Source organism: Bufo gargarizans, chromosome 6 (assembly GCF_014858855.1).
Source record: "Bufo gargarizans isolate SCDJY-AF-19 chromosome 6, ASM1485885v1, whole genome shotgun sequence".
NCBI lineage: Eukaryota > Metazoa > Chordata > Amphibia > Anura > Bufonidae > Bufo > Bufo gargarizans.
Genome location: NC_058085.1, coordinates 345196125 through 345215405, shown reverse-complemented (window position 1 = coordinate 345215405; position 19281 = coordinate 345196125). Strand labels below are relative to the sequence as shown.

The 19281-nt window shown below is 42.2% G+C and overlaps 1 pseudogene; it reads left to right on the top strand.

Annotated features, from left to right (window-relative positions):
* LOC122941136 overlaps window positions 1-19281 on the top strand; it is a 193936-nt pseudogene that overhangs the window by 136923 nt on the left and 37732 nt on the right.

Genomic DNA, 19281 nt, shown 5'->3' with positions numbered 1-19281 from the left:
AGAAAGAACACCCAAAAAAAATTCTTTCATTAAGTGTCTATAACAATGTGATATTTTAATTCTCGTGACAGTTTTTTTACAAAATAAATCATGTAAGAATTGCGGGGTATCTATAGAAAAAAGGTGACTATTCAAAGTAGTAGAAAGTGCTGACCTCAATTGAAAGTATGCATACCAAGCCACCTCGCCCAGGTTTGATCTTTGCCTTAGCTCCGTCAGAGACAGGATTTGTCCGCCGCTGACCACCTGATATAAGTACTGAACATTCTTAGTCCTCCAATACTGGCAACAACGCAAGTCCCCTAACTCCAAGAGCTTTGAGTTATGCCACAGTGGAGTACAAATAAGTGATGCCTTGACTCCACACCAGCTCCTTATAACTAACCACGTCTTTATAGCCATTCTGCAAAAAAGTGTATACCCAGTCTGTGGGTTTGCTAAATAATCGGACTCCAATACAGTAAAAAAATCCGAAAAACCTGAGTCTTTCACCACTCTGTTGCAGAAATGGCTACTTTCCCAATCATTAAAAAAACAAAGTTGAGAGGCCACAAAATAGCCCTTAAAATAAGGGAGGTTAAGACCTCCCTGATTATAGGGCATAGAAAAATAGAGTGCCTTCAGTCTCACGCGCTTCCTCCCCCATAATAGATCATTAATCATCCGCTCTATCAATCTAAAATACTTGTCCGTGATCCATACAGGCGAGTTGCGCAGGACATAAAGAACCTGGGGCAGCACTACCATCTTTATTAGAGAGATTCTATCCGCTCTTGCGGGCAGAATTTTTTGCCATATCTTAATTTTTAGCCTCAGCTTTTTCAAAAGGGGAATCAAATTGAGTTGTAAGAATTCCTGAGGTTCGGCAGAGACTGAAATCCCCAGGTATTTTATTGAATCGGAAATTGTTAGCTGGTTGTCCCAGTCGCCTCGCAGCTCATCTATAGGGAGGAGAACAGTCTTCTCCCAATTAATCTGCAAACCAGACGGAGCAGAAAAAGAACCCACCAAATCCATTATTCGAGGGAGAGTGGTTTCTGTTTGATGGACAAAAACCAAGATGTCATCTGCGTAGAGGGATACACGATCATGCTTTCCCATTACACCAAAGCCGGACACCTGCAAGTCTTGCCTAATGCTAACTGCTAAGGGTTCAATATAAATGTTAAACAAGAGGGGGGAAAGAGGACATCCTTGACGGGTACCTCTTCCTAGGGAAAAACTCTCAGAGATCGTATCATTGATCCTAATCCTGGCAACTGGAGAGCCATATAATAACTGCACCATTGACATAAATCTCGGACCAAATCCCATTTTTTTCATCACCTCCCAGAGAAAAATCCACTCCACCCTGTCGAAGGCTTTAGTAGCATCCAGCGACAGGATGGAGCGGGAACCGCACCCCGGTGATTGAATATTCATAAATAACCTATGCAAATTATGATGGGTGCCTCTCTTTGGCATAAAGCCGTTTTGATCTGGGTGGATAATAGTGGACATAACCCGCGAAAGCCTCCTAGCCAAAACTTTTGATAGTAGCTTAGCGTCAGTATTTAGTAAAGAAATTGGTCTATAGGAACTCATTTCTATAGGGTCTTTATCCTTTTTGGGAATTAGAACAATAAGAGCTTCCATCATAGAGCAGGGTAAACCCCCTCCCTGTATTGCTTGGGAAAAAACCTCTAGTAGCTGAGGGAGAATCACATCGCTGTATTTGCGGTAAACCTCGTATGGAAGGCCATCCATCCCTGGCGACGAGTTCCCCGAGATAGACCCCAAGGCCTCCTGGAGCTCCGAAAGAGACAACTCCTCTTCCAGATACTCTATTTGGGCTTCACTTAAAGTAGGAAGTGGAATCTTCTTCAAGAACTGCGTCGCCAGATCAGATGACAAGCCAGGAGAGGAGCTATATGTATGAGAGAAATATTTTAAAAAGGCATCTCTAATTCCTTCTGGGTCTGTTATAATTTCCCCCACTGTGTTACGAATCGAGACAATAGATTGATTTTTCTTATCTTGTTGTGTAATTATCCTGGCTAGAAGCTTACCAGGGCGTCCGGACTCCGAAAAATATTTTAAACCCTTAAAGAATACTCTATGGTTTGCTTTCTCTATTATATATTTCTCCAAAGAACAACTGGCCTTCTGCATCTCTTCCCTGTTATACTCGGAAGGTTGGCTGGTAAATCGTTCATTTGTGTCTGCAGCAACCTTGACCAGTTCCTCCTCTTTTTTCTTAAATGTTCTCTTTACTGCAGCAATCTCACTTATAAACACCCCCCTCAGATATGCTTTCAGGGCGTCCCATACTATATTGATGTCAGCAGAGGGGAAGTTCACCTCCCAAAAGGAGGATATCAATAGTTTAATAGGCTGAGGGTTATCCATAATAGTAAGCCAGTATGGATTCAGCTTAAATCCTAGCCCCCTATTATCCTTATTCTCCCCAATGCAGACCTCAACCAGTACGGGCGAGTGGTCCGAGACTGTTCTTACCCCATATCGTATCTTCCTGATATTACACAAGTTGCTCTCGTTAGTAAATGCTAAATCAATCCTAGACAATAAAATAATTCAAGAGACGCTTGGATGAATTTCTAGAGTGTAATAATATTACAGGCTATAGCTAGTAGAGAGGGGTCGTTGATCCAGGGAGTTATTCTGATTGCCTGATTGGAGTCGGGAAGGAATTTTTCCCCCTTAAGTGCGGAAAATTGGCTGGTACCTCACATTTTTTTTTGCCTTCCTCTGGATCAACTCGCAGGATAACAGGCTGAACTGGATGGACAAATGTCTTTTTTCGGCCTTATATACTATGTTACTATTTTACGGGAATACGAATATATAGCACTATATTCTAAATCTTCGCAATCTTTTAAATCTTTGCAAATTCTCGAAGTAGCGATATTTGCAATTTAAATTTGCAATATGAGTATTCGTGCCCAACAGTATATTTGACTGTTATTTAAACACTGAGCCACTTTAGTTTTAGGCATGATATAGAGGTGGCATTTAGACACTGTGTAGGCAGTGGCGGACCTTAAATGGAGGCAAACCACTCAACTGCTATAGAGGCCGGATGGGAAGGGACCCGGGGCTGAACTCCTTCTCTTTCTAATGTGCAAGCACTGCATTTTCATGCAGCCACCACTTGGGACTCAGGGCAAACACATAATTACAGCTTCTTTTTTAGTCAATTGCACCTGCATAACAGTTTTGTAATAGATGGGAAGTAGAGATGAGTGAATTTTTCAAAAATAGCGTGACATTCACACTACTTTTATACCGTCGTCAGCTTATTCCACAGATTTCTACAGAACCTGTTCTGTTACACCCTGATACAAGTAGAGCCCCCCCCCCCCCCCCAACAGAGTGGAGAGGGTATCAGCAGTAATCCATCAGAATTGCTAAGGCCAAAAAAACACGAGTGGATCCAAAACAGAGATGACATGTGAATGGAATATGTGCATGTCTTCTGTGTTTTGTACCCACTCCTGCTTTTGGCTACCAAATCATGTCATACAGGCCTTATGGCTGCTCCAAAGACAGGATCCGTTGTGTGTCTCATTTTTCTATCCTTTTGAGAGATCAGAAGAAGGGTAAAATAAATGGTGATGTCAACAAGGCCAAACAGGGAAAATAGCGTTCCCGTCATAGTGGTGATGTGGCAACAGCATGAGGAGTCCACACAGTGGCCCAGTCACAGAGTGGGGAGGTGGCAGGTGCAAACTGCTGGTGTAATGCATGAGCTGCCACTGGCTAACGTTGAAGTTACACAGTGGAGTACTCCTGTCCGCCTGTATCATCAAGAAATCATTTATGGCCTTCCTCTGTTCATATAGTCGATCCAACATATGTAGGGTGGAGTTCCACGGGTGGAAACGTTGCATATAAGCCGATGTTTGGGAATGCCTCTCTGCCTTTGCAGCTTAAGGAGGGTGTGCTTTGCAGTGGTGTGAGATTTGCTGAAATGCATGCAAAGTTTCCTGGCCATTTTCAGGATGTCTTGCAGATGGATGGAAGACTTCAGGAACCGCTTTACAACCAGACTAAACACATGCCCATGCAGGGTGTATGGCTCAGCCCTCCTTGATGCAGCGCTGACACCATGTTCTTCCTGTTGTCGGTGACCATGGTTCCGATTTTCAGTTGGCAAGGAGAAAGCCAGGATTCGATATCTTGATGGAGGACGTGAAGCAGTTCCTCCCCAGTGTGACTCCATTTGCCCATTCAAACTGGGTGCAGAACACCATGACACCACCGTGCCCTGCACATGTGGTATGCTGGAGGACCACTCTGAATTGTCCTCCCAGTAGAGGCTGAGGACACAGTGGAAGATGAGGGGGCAGAGGCAGACATTGACACAAGACCCACAGCTTGAGAACATGGAGGCGGAAGTTGTGTAACCTGGCCAAGTTTCTGGTGTGGCTGGGCAGGAACCATATATACCCAGTCCACCGTAAAGGACATATATTGTCCTTGATCGTAGTTGCAGGTCCACACATCAGCGCTGCTATGAACTTTAGCGGACACTGACAGGCTCAAAGACTGGCCCACTTTCTGTTCAACATCAGTGTGCAGGGCTGGGTATTGAATTTTTTGCAAATTAATGACTGCTTGAGACTCTCCACTTTGGCTCAGCACAAGCCATCAGTTCTCTGAAAGGTGTAGAGCCCACCACTTGAAAAGGGAAGGACTGCAGCAGCAACTTGGCCAGTAGCACGTTCAGCTTCTGCACCATTGGATTAGTGCATGCGTACTGTTGTCTTCTTGCAATCGCTTTTGTGATCTATTGCTGCAGGGCCGGCGTCAGCACCCGGCACACCCGGACAAGTTCCAGAAGGTAATGAAAGGTTGGAGCATAACTAAAGGTGAAATTCCCTTTTAATATCCCCTAAAGGTGGCCAAACACATTAGATAGAAGTTGGTTGACGATCTCACTATCGCATAAGTGTCTGTCCATATGTATGTGTCTGTTTCTGTGTGTGTGTGTCCCTGTGTGTATGTGTCGCTGTGTGTATGTGTGTCCCTAGAATTTTGATACCTCTAACTTTTTTCTTTTTAGTCCAACCAGACTGTCTACTACTCTGTAATTCTTCTAGCGCCGTTCTATGGAAACAGTAGGTTTAAAGTTACCAGCAAATGCGTGAAATAACTTCTTTATTAACTTAAACTTTTCTTCATATATAACACCGCTGCCTCCATAGCAGATAGTCCATAAACATAAAGTCTATCAACATAAAATGGTGGATATATTTATCTCTTCAGTATCTGTACTCTCACTTTAAGTTATTTAAGCACTTTATGATCTCTCTGAGAGGTATATCTGAGGTTTAACCAATAGTTCTACTTGCTCTACTTGGTTTGCAGTTTGCTCTATACAATTGCTTTGAGCAGTTTGAATGCTTTTATGCAAGTTGGTTGTAATTTGGTGGAACTGTAAGTAAACACCTAGAACTGTTTCAGTATACAGTTCGAATCACAATACTAACAATAGGAACATTATATAACTGTTCTAAATACCTATTTTGGCCTCTTGTTCCCATAAAACTCAGCTCTTAGTGGAGTTAATGTCTGTTCAGCTCCTCTCCTCTAGTGAATAATGATTCTAGCAGGGGATTTCCCACACAGGCTGAGTGTGAGGCTGGCTATGATTGGTCAAGACTCCTGCTCAGTAACAACACTTTAACTCTATGCTTTCTGTTGTGTCTGCTGGGTCATTGAGCTTACCTTACATTCATATAGTGAATCTTAAAGGGATTCTGTCATCAGATTTAACCCCTCTAACCTGAACATATGCTTATGTCCATTTTAATACGAAGAATCCTAACCTCGGTGCCCGGCCGCGAGGGGTGCGGCCGGGCACCCTGTATTAACGGACCTCCCCTTGGGCACCTTAAGTAAGTGATTGACAGGTTATAAAAATCTGTTTTTTGGGCAAATAGAGCCACAGTGAGGTTTAATAAGGCCAGCTTAGGATTCTTCGTATTAGTCTGGACATGAGCATATGTTTAGGTTAGAGGGGTTAAATTTGATGACAGAATCCCTTTAAAGGCATATTAACTTTTCTGTTTCTGTGAACACAATATATAACTGTTACATGACATTCAAAAACATGAAGTCACAGTAAATAACTCTGCTTTTGTCTTTAACATAGGAACTGTATTAAGGTTATTGGCAGGTCTAGCCGCATAAACACATAAGCCGCACTAGCAACCTAGGACAGGTCTTAGCTGGCCAGCAACATGTGGTGCCAACATTAGCACCCTGGCCATGCTTCACCTTCTGCCCATATTCTGCAAATGGCCATGTTGACCTGCTCCGGTGGCTTAATGAAAAATTGCTACACCGCTGAGTATGGCATTTCCCCCCATAACTCCGTGCCGACTGCCTGCTACCGCTGCCTCTGTGAACCCCTGCACCGCTACTTTCTGGACAGGTAGGCTCCTGCAAAGTGGGCAGTCTACCCCGGGCACATTTGGCTCCCAACCTTCCACTGACACCACCCTGCTGACTCACTGTCACGCTACTACCTTGGCTCAGCCGCTGCCTCACGCGCGAGCTGCCACACTCTTCTCCTGATGATGATAATGAAGTCCCCCTCTTTCACCGCAGAAAGGTAAACGGACGTCCTAATATTTGCAATAAATACACCCCAAAACTGGCTGTATGAGACAGGACTTTTCGTACAGAAGCAAAGGTGAATGGAAATAGTTATTTTTCAACTAAATGCACCCCAAAACTGGTTCTATCATACAGCACTTTCACCCCAAAAACAAGCAACGATTACTGGAATTACTGATCTATCATATCGTGCAAACAACCTGAAAGGAGTAGTATTAGAGCAATTTGGATCCCCGATTAGTGCAACCAGGTGTAATAGTAATTGCTCCTATTATCCAGGCTGTACACTCCTCTATTGGTCCCTCCTCTCTCCTTAGTGTGGATGATGCCTCCCTATGCTTTCCCTGCACTATGAATGATCTTTCCCTGAACTGCTCAATCGTTTTCTATGCTGAATAAAGTCTTTCCTAGCACTGTCCCTAGCGCCTGTCACGTCTCTTCCTGCACTAAGTACGTAAATGGCTTAATCCAAGACGGCTGAGGCTACTGATAGGGCTGTGACATCACAGGGCTGGTTGCTGATTGGCTGCATGCATGGCCTTTTGGGTCAACCCTTGTTCCCAGAGTTCTTAGTTCCTCGTTCTAACATGTGCAGCAGTCATTTTAGAAAAAGTACGATTCGTTATTCGTTATTTTTCCTAAAATTCTGATAGAATTCCACTTCGTCAATTTCGATTTGCTCCTCTCTAATGGGAAGCAGTAAATTTATGCCAGCTGTCTGGTGTGAATACAGAGAAATACGAGATTCAGAATGAGCCTCATATTTATGAAGCACCTATTCCACTTTACTGATAAAAGTCAGATAATGTGGGTAAAACTAAACCCTTTTTAATAAAAATGTTACCCTCTTAATAAAAAATTTAAAAAAACATAAATTCACCTGAATTCTGGGGAATTGTGCTTTCCATTCTGCATTGCCTGGGAGGGATTGACGGACACGTACTGTGAAATTGGGTGGGGCAGGGAGACCATACTAAATTTTGCAATGGAGCCCTGTGAGATCTGTGTATGCCCCTGTGTAAAGAACTATTCTTTGAGCACTTTTATGATACTGTTCCTTGTACACTATATGACAGTATTTTGTAGACACTGAATGATGCTATTGTTTGCCCACTATATGGCTGTATTTAGGCACTGTATGGAGATTTTATCCAGCAGTATATCTATATTTTGACTTTTTATGACACTGTTTTGTGTTCATTACATAACACTTTTATGTAGATATTATTAGGCACTATTATGGGTGCTATTTTGTTTCTCCCTTCATGACATACTTTTTCCATGTGTATAAAGGGAGCTGTATAAAGGGCGCTGATGTTTTAGTTTTTCTATTTTATCATTTTTGAATGTATATTCTATAGGGAATAAACCTGAGTGGAGGACAGAAGCAGCGGGTGAGCCTGGCTCGGGCATTATATCAGAATACGGACATCTACATCCTTGATGACCCTCTCTCTGCTATTGACGCTCACGTGGGAAAACACATATTTGAGAAGGTGGTTGGCCCCAATGGTTTACTAAACAACAAGGTAAACAGAAGACCATACAGCTCTATTCTGTGATGTAAACCAGTGTATAAATGGAAATATCAATTCACAAGAATCAGCCAACATTATAATAACACCCACCTCCAATGTGCGAAAGCGCAGGGCTGTATCACTTTATGGTCATTATATGTGATCCGACAGTACTAGTCTGATGTAGCACATCATTCTATATTTTTCGTGTTTGTATGTTTATCTCTCCTCCTCTCTTCACAGACCCGCGTCCTGGTCACTCATAATGTAAGCTTTTTGAAACACACCGATGAGATTGTGGTGTTGGTGAATGGCGGTGTTACTGAGACCGGCTCATATAAAACATTACTGGCAAACAATGGAGCTTTTGCAGAGTTCCTCAAAACATACGATAAGCAAGACAATACCAAGGAGTCAGAGCCTACAGGTAAAGACAATCTAGATTATAGTATCTTCTTTTACAGATCATATACAATTCATGTCAAATGCATAGGTATTTTTATTCTTTTAATTTAGACTTGGTATTTGAGGAAATCCTGCAAGTGAAAAAACTGTAGTATTTTCAATGCCAGCCACCAGGTAGAGATACAGAGAGTATTGGCAGAATGAGGTGGCTCTACTAATCAATGGGGATGGGATGGTGCTCTATATCTCAGTGTGAACTCCACACACCAAAAGGTTAATACAGAAAGATAGTCAAGAAAGATATGGCACTCATATATCCGGAAGACTGCTCAAACATTTGATTTTGAATATAATAAAATCAAATGTTTGAGCAGTCTTCCGGATATAAGAGTGCCATATCTTTCTTGACTATCTGGCAGAGATACAGAGAGGTCTCCCACTTAAAGGGGTTCTGCACCTTCATTTAACTGATGATCTATCCTCTGGATAGATCATCAGCTTCTGATCGGCGGGGGTCCGACACCCGGGACCCCCGCCGATCAGCTGTTTGAGAAGGCAGCAGCGCTCCAGCAGCGCCGCTGCCTTCCAACTGTTTACCGCCGGGCCGCCTGCCCACTGACGTCACGACTTGTATCAACTAGAGTGGGCGCGGCTAAGCTCTGTTCACTTGAATGGAAGACCTGTCACCGCTCCTGACATGCCTGTTATAATAGCTTCATGCATTCCCCCTGTAATAACAATTCTGGGACATCTATTCTTATGGCTCTATGTTGTGTCATTACTTTATTATTTCTACTAGAAGTTATAAATGAATTGCTAGCAGTCTGCAGTAAGGGTACAGAGGGGAGGTAACCAGTTGGAGGTGTGTCCCTGCACAGTCTGACAATGGCAGCACTGATTGGATAGAGTGAGACTGTGCAGGGACACACCTCCAACTGGTTACCACCCCTCTGCACTCTTACTTATTTATAACTTCTAGTAGAAATAATAAAGGGATGGCACAACATAGAGACATAAGAATAGATGCTACAGAATTGCTATTATATGTGGAATGCATGAAGGCATGTGAGGGTGGTGAAAGGTCCTCTTTAAGCATTTGCATTATTATACCCTGATCAGGGGCGTAGCTAGAAATGCATGGGCCCCATAGCAAAAAATTTTCATGGGCCTCCCATCTCCCACCCCCACATATCTATCGGGCCTCGCACCACCCTTTCCAGAGCTCCCACCCGAACACCCATCCTAGATCTCCCACCACCATGAGCTGCGCTGGAACTCCGCCCCCATCCCCATTATAGTCAATGGGAACGGAGCAGCGGTCCAGCGAAATAGCGGCAGGACGGATCCGACAGGCTGAACAGCCTGCCGGATCCGTCATGCTGCAAGTGTAAAAGTACCCTTATTCTGTCATATAAGAAGGGGGGGAACCCCAGAACTAGAGTGTGCCCCCCAAAAGAAGGAAGTGGCGCCCTCCTTATCACTGCTGGCATCTCTTTTTAACTTCAGATCATCAGACTCTCACTTACTAATTACAGCACACACCCCTGTAGTGTCCACCATCAGACAAGGGGGGGAAGAAACCCCAGTTGGGGGGCACACTCTAGTTCTGGGGTTTCTTCCCTCCCCTGTCTAATGGTGGACACTACAGGGGTGTGTGTTGATCCAGGATCATGTACACCTTACTATTCTTTGGTTTAATGGTGTATTCTGATAGGTAAAAGTTACCCCATCTCCACAGAATAGGGGATAACTATCAGATCATTGGGGATCCTACATCTGGGAACCCCATTAATCATGAGAACAGGTCCCTCTGCAGGTCCCTTCTGCTCCCCTGAAATGACCAAAGTTAACGCTACATACATTTCTATGGGAGTTCTGGAGATAGTGGAGCGCTGTACTCGGCTATCTCCAGGACACCTATAGAAATTAATGGAAATTACATGTGCAACCAGCCGCTCCAGTCATTTCAGGGGAGCATCAGGGGGCCTGTAGAGGGCACAGGGCTCCTGTTCTTGTGATCAGTGGCAGTCCCAGTGGTAGGACCCACACCGATCTGATGGTTATCCCCCTCCTGTGGATAGGAGGGATGCCCTTTTTAAGTGTATCATTTCAGTTGTATATGTTGTAAGAGTAGTTGAAACCTAAAATTTAAAATAATTTAGTATATGATTATTAACTGGGTTGATGAAACATTTTCCTTGCTTGGCCTTTCAAAGGCTCTATGATTGATGCCATACATCTCACTGGTGGTGGTTGAGTAGTTGACGCCATAAGGTCAACAAAGTGTTGTATAGTTCTGAGTCTTCATCTGATTTTCTCTTTGTCTTACTTGCAGTACTACTCAATACAGAAGAAGATGATGGTGAAGATCCCGTAGAACAAGCCCCCGAAGTAGCAGAAGACATTGTGACAATGACACTTAAGAGAGAAAACAGTCTACACAGGAGGAAGCTTAGCAGGTGAGTCTGACTGATTTAGGACACAAAATGTGATGGATTTGCAATTTACATTATGGCATAGATTATGCACGCCATCTAATCTGCAATTTATGATTTCTTCTCTACCTGCAACTATGTGATTCAGTATGAATAGCAGTTTAAGGAGGTCACTGAAGGAAGTAGCAAAGAACAAGGGAGAAGATGAGAAGACAATTGCAAAAGGACAAAAGCTGATTCAAAAGGAGACAGTGGAGTCTGGAAAGGTACAGATACAAATGTACTGCAATCATTCTCAGGCAGCACCCATAGTAGCAGGTCATGTCTCCACAACAGCAAAGTGTATCTGCTAACCCTCTGTCATCAACTGCCAGGAGAGTACCCCTATAAACAGTACCACGCATAATATTCAAGCAGTGTAGACCTGATAAACACTACTGATAGCAGAATGCTGCTCAGTGCTGTGCCACCGAATTCAATGAAAGTATTCTGGCTGCCTGCATCCACCACCAGGGGGAGCTCACTGCTCATACTGTGCACTTGTACTTCTATTGAATGCAATGGAAATATAGAGATATATCTAACTAACTCTTCCTAGTGGCAGTTGCCGGCAGCATTTGTGGCAAACTTATCTGTTCTGCTAGGTATCTGACAGATCTGTTTTTCAGCTTTTTAAAGGGGTTGTCCAGGACTTTAATGTTTGTAAGGATAGGCCATCGATATTAAATCAGCAGGGGTCCGGCAAGGACAGGTCTTCAGTATCAAAATCCTCAACAACTCCTTTAAGATAAGGCTCATACTAGACAATGAAGATTGATACATTCTGACAATAACATCAAAGTAAGATTTAGAGAAAAGTTGAGTAAAAGAAAAGTGGAACAGTTACTCATGCTACCAATCTGGATTCTGCTTTCATGTTGAAAAATAAAATCAGATCTAGAAGTGGTTGCTGTGGATGACTTCTCCTTATCCCTCCCTGTTCTATTTTTTACCAATCTTATCCAGTATATCTTTTCTTGCAGGTGAAGTTCTCTCTGTATCTGAAGTACCTTCGTGCAGTTGGATGGGTTTACTCTTCCTCGATATTGGTGAGCTACGCTTTACAGACCGCGTCCTCTGTCGGACAGAACATTTGGGTCAGCGACTGGACGTCGGATGCTGTGACTTATTTTAATCAGAGCTATCCAACTTCCCAGAGAGACATGCGGGTCGGGGTGTATGGAGCCCTGGGGGTGGCACAAGGTAACTTTGTTTTGTTATGTATTTTATAAAACCAAGAAAATAAAACCTAAGATTATCAAGACAATAATTGAGCCATCTATGTAATACATGACAGCCATTCATCTTTATGGCCGCTGCAGGGGAAATGTCTGACTGGATGTGATGTCCTTCAGGCTGTTTATTGGATCATGGCTCCTTTCTGAAAGAGGCTGTCTCTGATCCATATTCCTCTATTGTGTGGCAATATTACATGCTATGGAGGTACTAATGGGTTCTATATGTAATTTATTTTAGGTATTTTTGTGTTCCTCGGTGCTTTTCTGGTTGCTGCCGGTACAGTGCGTGCATCACGGCTCCTCCATTCACAATTACTTCGAAATATTCTGCACGTTCCTATGCAGTTCTTTGACACCACTCCAACTGGACGCATTGTCAACAGGTTTGCCAACGTCAGTTCCTTTCAGTCTCATTTAAAGTAATGTTTTTGCTAATATAAAGCATGACAAATTTTGCAGCTGCCTGAGCTCAGAGGTTTGGGGCAGGAATGTTAGCATGTTAAGATAAAATTACCTTTGTAAGAATCCCTGTAAAGGTGAAGTAACAAGACATTGAGTTTCCTGAATAGTCAGAAACACCTAGACGCTCCACCACATAAAATAGTAAGAAACACTGGTCAATACCTATCTGTGAAATTCTGCATCTTTCTCCATTCACTCCTGTTTTTAAACTCTGGCTGGACAACATGTTGTCCATAATGATGTCACTTGACCACATTGTCCAGTTGCTGTTGGCCACCATGATGTTTCATCCAAAGTGATGTAACAGCCAGTAGCAGCTTCTGTATTATGAATGGCACATAGTAAGTAGGGTCCTTTTAGAGATTTAGCATTGGGGCCCAGGATGTTCAAGATTATTTTGACACGTTTTGTGGAAGATGCCAAATAGGACAATATGTTGTTGTTTGCTTCCAGGACATCTACAGTGTGGATGAAACCATCCCCATTTCATTCCGGAACTGGATTATCTGCATCTTGGCAGTGATCGGCCTCCTGTTTGTGATCTCCTTGGCTACACCAATCTTTGCCGCTGTCATCATACCTTTGGCCATTGTGTATTATTTAGTCCAGGTAAGCATCTGCTTCCTTTCCTCATCTTCCATGGGGTGATGTCCTACTTTCACAGTTCACCCAGGGCATCCAGTACCATTCCATTCCCCATGTTTCTTTCTTTCTGTTACATTCCTTAAAGGGCTAGTTAAAGTGTCTGGACCTCAAGAAAAGCCACCAATAGAGTGCAACACAGCTATAAAAGATATTGGATACATGATTATTAGTGATGAGCGGGAGGTGCCATATTCGATTTCGCGATATTTCGCGAATATTCGAATGAATATTCGTGTTATATTCGTCGAAATCGAATATTCGTAATTATTCCAATTATCGCGAATAATATCCGAATTTTTTTTTCGCGTATTGCGATTATTTATCTTGATAGTATAAGGCAACATTCCTATGCTAATTGACTATGGCTAGGCTAATATGTGTATTTTACGAAATTTCGTGATTTGCTCTAACTTCGTCTCTTAGAATATTACGAATATTCTAAAAGACGAAGTTAGAGCAATATTATGAAATTTCGTAAAATACACATATAGATTGTAATTTAGCTAATATAGTGCTATAATCCCTTTTTTTTCCTCTAATTTTTTTTTGCCTCTTCTGAACTTAAGTTTTGTAAAATATGTACACTATTAAAAAATATTACTATAGCAGTATATTAGCTTAAATACAATCTATGTGTATTTTACGAAATTTCGGAATATTGCTCTAACTTCGTCTTTTAGAAATTTCGAAATATATCTCTAACTTCGTCTTTTAGAATATTCGTAATATTCTAAAAGACGAAGTTAGAGCAATATTAAGAACATTTGCAAAAGCCGAAATTGCGATGCGAGTAATATAATACGAAATAATCGCATGAAGATTTCAACTTAGCACTGCTATATTCCATATTCTAGCCTAATATGGAATATAGCTGTGCTAAGTTAGCACTGCTATATTCCATACTAGGCTAGAATATGGAATATAGCAGTGCTAAGTTGAAATCTTCATGCGATTATTTCGTATTATATTACTCGCATCGCAATTTCGACTTTTGCAAATGTTCTTAATATTGCTCTAACTTCGTCTCTTAGAATATTACGGATATTCTAAAAGACGAAGTTAGAGCAATATTACGAAATTTCTAAAAGACGAAGATAGAGCAATATTACGAAATTTCGTAAAATACACATAGATTGTATTTAAGCTAATATACTGCTATAGTAATATTTTTTAATAGTGTACATATTTTACAAAACTTAAGTTCAGAAGAGGCAAAAAAAATTAGAGGAAAAAAAAGGGATTATAGCACTATATAAGCTAAATTACAATCTATATGTGTATTTTACGAAATTTCGTAATATTGCTCTAACTTCGTCTTTTAGAATATTCGTAATATTCTAAGAGACGAAGTTAGAGCAATATTAAGAACATTTGCAAAAGTCGAAATTGCGATGCGAGTAATATAATACGAAATAATCGCATGAAGATTTCAACTTAGCACTGCTATATTCCATATTCTAGCCTAGTATGGAATATAGCAGTGCTAACTTAGCACAGCTATATTCCATATTAGGCTAGAATATGGAATATAGCAGTGCTAAGTTGAAATCTTCATGCGATTATTTCGTATTATATTACTCGCATCGCAATTTGCGAAATTTCGTAAAATACACATATAGATTAGATTGTAATTTAGCTAATATGGAATATAGCAGTAAGTTGAAAACGCCACTGACTGGAGCAGCCAGGAAGCCAGGAATCCAAAGGACAGGTAAGAACAACTTTAGAGAAGTGGGAAAGAAAAAAATATAATAATAATAAAAAAACGAATATTCGAATTCGCGAATATATAGAACGATATTCTAAATATTCGCGAAATCTCGAAATTGCGATATTCGAGAAAAAAATTCGCAATTCGAATATTCGCGCTCAACACTAATGATTATCTAAAGGACACAACATCAGAGGAGTCTAAAGTTTCCTTTTCAGAGCAATAAGTGTTCCAGTCTATAAAATAATCCCCAAATTTACACAGTAACACAGGGATTATGTCTTTGATGTTCTAAAAATTACCGTGTCATGCTCCTACCCCTCTTAGATTTCTCTTATAGATTACATGTTCCCTTAAAGACCCATAATCCTGTGGATGTATTTTTATTAAAACAATAATTTATTGTCATTGTACCTGCAGAAGTTTTATGTTGCCACCTCACGTCAGCTGAGACGTCTAGATTTAATCACCAGGTCACCCATCTACTCTCACTTTGGGGAGACAGTCTCTGGTCTGTCAGTCATCCGAGCTTATGGACATCAACAGAGATTCATCCAGCACAATAAAAACACCCTAGATATCAACCAGAAGAGCGTTTACTCCTGGATTGTGTCTAACAGGTAAAGGGCCCTTTACACGGGCTGAAAATTCCGTAGATAATCGCTAACGAGCATTCATAAAAACGCTCCACAGCAATTATCTGGTGGGGTAAATGTACCAGCGATTTACTCGATGAACGAGCAAAATGCTCATTCATTGGGTAATAGATCATTTGTGAGGTCACAAAAATGATCGTTTGCCCGCAGCAGATTGTGCTGTGTATGGGGACGAGCGATGGCATACACAGCGATAGCATGATTCCTTCCTGACCATCTGCTGCTGTATCGTCCCATGTAAAGGAACCTTAAGAAATTGATAAGGCATATGGGTAGGTAATCTGGAGGAATCTCTAGTAATCTCCTTATTATGTGATGTGTCTGCAGGTGGCTGGCCATTCGACTTGATTTTCTTGGGAACCTGACAGTGTTCTTTGCTGCTCTCTTCGCTGTGTTAGGCCGTGACACGGTGGACAGTGGGACTGTTGGACTATCCATTTCCGCAGCACTAAGTGTGAGTCAATGTGAACCAGAAAGACGATAAATGAGTTGTGCTTTTTCGAAAACCCAGAGTGGATAACTTTTACAAAGAGAATCTAAGCCTCTGGAGGACCTGTCCTGCTTTACTGCATTGTAATGATTGACTTCCCCAGTGGTGTCACTGCAGGGAAACTAAGTGCAGTACGCCAGTCCTTCAGGGTGAGCGAATGTAAGGGTCACGGGGGTCAGTTAACGGACCGAGAGTTGCTCTTAGTACTCACAGTTTGTAGGATACCCTGGGCAGGCGTACAGCAGTGATGGAGAGGCTGGCATGTAGATCCTCTGGGACACTCTCTGGATATAGGGACCAGGCCGGGTGATGGTTGAGGTGCCCTGGGTATTGTAGGTTTAGCGTGCCGGTGGCAAGATCCCTTATAGTTTGTGACGCCAGTTCCGGTAACGGTGGCACACCGATTTGTTGGAGTTATAATGGAGGTACACACGTCTGTAGTGAACTAGAACTCCACTTTACTGAACAGTTCAACTATGTACAGGCTTCAAACAGTTCCATATGAAAGATCTTGGTAATAGGAAGGCTTCACATAAATTGCAGGCAAAGTCCTTGCAAGATACTCAGAGGGAATAACACTCACAGATCAGGCTGTACTTTCTTCAGATCCTGTCTGGCTTTCTCCAAGGCCCGTATGCCCTATAGCTGGCTTTATCCTTGGGTAGGGAAACCTTCCTCTGGTATAAATCCTCTTGCTGTAAATATCCTTCTGCCCTTCAGCTTTCTACTTGACTGGATAAAATAGGCTCTGCTCTGTACTTTAGAAGATGCTAGATATCTTCAGGAGGCAACTTCTTCCCCTGGATGCAAGCTAGGAACCTAGGCTATCTAGCTGCATGTTAGAAGCTGATCTTCAGCTACTCTCTAGCTAAAGTGTACACTGGCTTCTAACTACACACTGCCTCTCCCTGGACTGGACCTGACTATATATACTAGGGGGTTCCCTAGCTCCCTCTACTGCCTAGGAGGAGGAACTACACCCCTATCAGGCCTGGTACACAGGAGATAACATGACAACATACATTAAAATGCAATACAAAATACCATGACCATGTTCCACAAGAGGTGGGGAACAACGTGACCCAATTGACCCTTGTGTAGTGCCCACATTTACGCAGTGGGACACTACACTAAGCACTTCAGATTTCCCCACTGATTACTGCTGATTGCTAGAGGTCCCAGCAGGGACACTTTCTGTAATTAACCTTTTGACAAGGAACTGAGTAGAGATTGTTCAAAGCAGAAACCCCTTTAAATATCCTTGTATCTGAAGTATTCATAGGCTAGAGGAGGACCCATAGAAGTCCTTTTAATGTGCTTCATTAGTTGAGGAGAAGTATGTCCTGAACTTTGGCTACTTCTACTCGTTGGTTCTCCAGTGTTTCAATGCAGGGGCATATTTGGAACTTAAAGTGGCCCTAGAAAAAAAGAATAAAAGTGGCCCCATGTTGTAGGTGGGTCCAAATTGACAGAAAATGAGCCAAAACAAGTAGGTGGGAACAACAGAAGTAGGCAGGGCCTGCATTTTCTTGTGCAGCACAGAATACCGTCCCAGCAGAACCAACTACTGCAGGACAGCAAAAAATACTGCCGCCCCAGCCACATTATTCAACTGTATCACCTTCAGGAGGACGGTAATATAGTTGAGTTCAGATCATTATATATTATATTTTTATTTCTTATTGTGCAGATTACACATACACTGGACTGGTTGGTGCGATTGACGGCAGAGCTGGAGACCAATATTGTTGCAGTTGAGCGTGTGGATGAGTACATTAAAGTAGAGAACGAAGTAAGTTCTGAGGGCGTCGGCCAACGCTATAGACCTAAGGATAAAGTCAGTTTATCACATAGATTACCTTTAAGTCTTATTTGTCGTAAAAATCCCATGTCGTGCCTCTCTTTTTATGAAGTTATGTCTCACGGATGACACTGAGAAACTATACTCCTTGTCCTTCCTGGTAATGCTATAGGTACAGACTGTAAACTAGGTAGAAGTCTCTGGTCTGATTGACACAGGAGTTTAGAAAACCTGTGGAGCCATAACAGTTATCCATTATATAACTAGATAATGCTAAACAGAAATTGAATAGCTTATATTGGTTTGATATATTTGCTAGACGTCCTGTATACAGTAATTATTGTTTACGGGTCATGTTTAGGTTTATGCAGTGGTTTTGTTATAGGGCTGTGGTGGCAAACTTATGGCAAACTTATGGCACGCATGCAAGATGGGGGCACTCAGAGCCCTCTCTGTGGGCATGTGCACAGGACCCGGTTATAGGCAGGCAGGGCTGGACTGGCAATCTGGTGTCCGGCACTATGACACGTCCTGGCAGCGGTGCTCCCACCCAAAGCTAACTCTGAGTAGGCATTCGGCAATATTACCCTGAGCAGAGAGGAGCTCTGACGTCAGTATGTCAGACACTCTGCCGAGCTTTCTGGCTCCAGCCCTCCCCCTGCAGCCTCAGCGTGATGGACTCCCATATAGTTCAGTGTATTGTAGAAAGTAAATATTTTATACATATACTGTACAGACGTGGACAAAATTGTTGGTACCCTTTGGTCAATGAAAGAAAAAGTCACAATGGTCACAGAAATAACTTTAATCTGACAAAAGTAATAATAAATTAAAATTCTATAAATGTTAACCAATGAAAGTCAGACATTGTTTTTCAACCATGCTTCAACAGAATTATGTAAAAAAATAAACTCATGAAACAGGCATGGACAAAAATGATGGTACCCCTAACTTAATATTTTGTTGCGCAACCTTTTGAGGCAATCACTGCAATCAAACGCTTCCTGTAACTGTCAATGAGACATCTGCACCTCTCAGCAGGTATTTTGGCCCACTCCTCATGAGCAAACTGCTCCAGTTGTGTCCGGTTTGAAGGGTGCCTTTTCCAGACTGCATGTTTCAGCTCCTTCCAAAGATGCTCAATAGGATTGAGGTCAGGGCTCATAGAAGGCCACTTTAGAATAGTCCAATTTTTTCCTCTTAGCCATTCTTGGGTGTTTTTAGCGGTGTGTTTTGGGTCATTGTCCTGTTGCAAGAC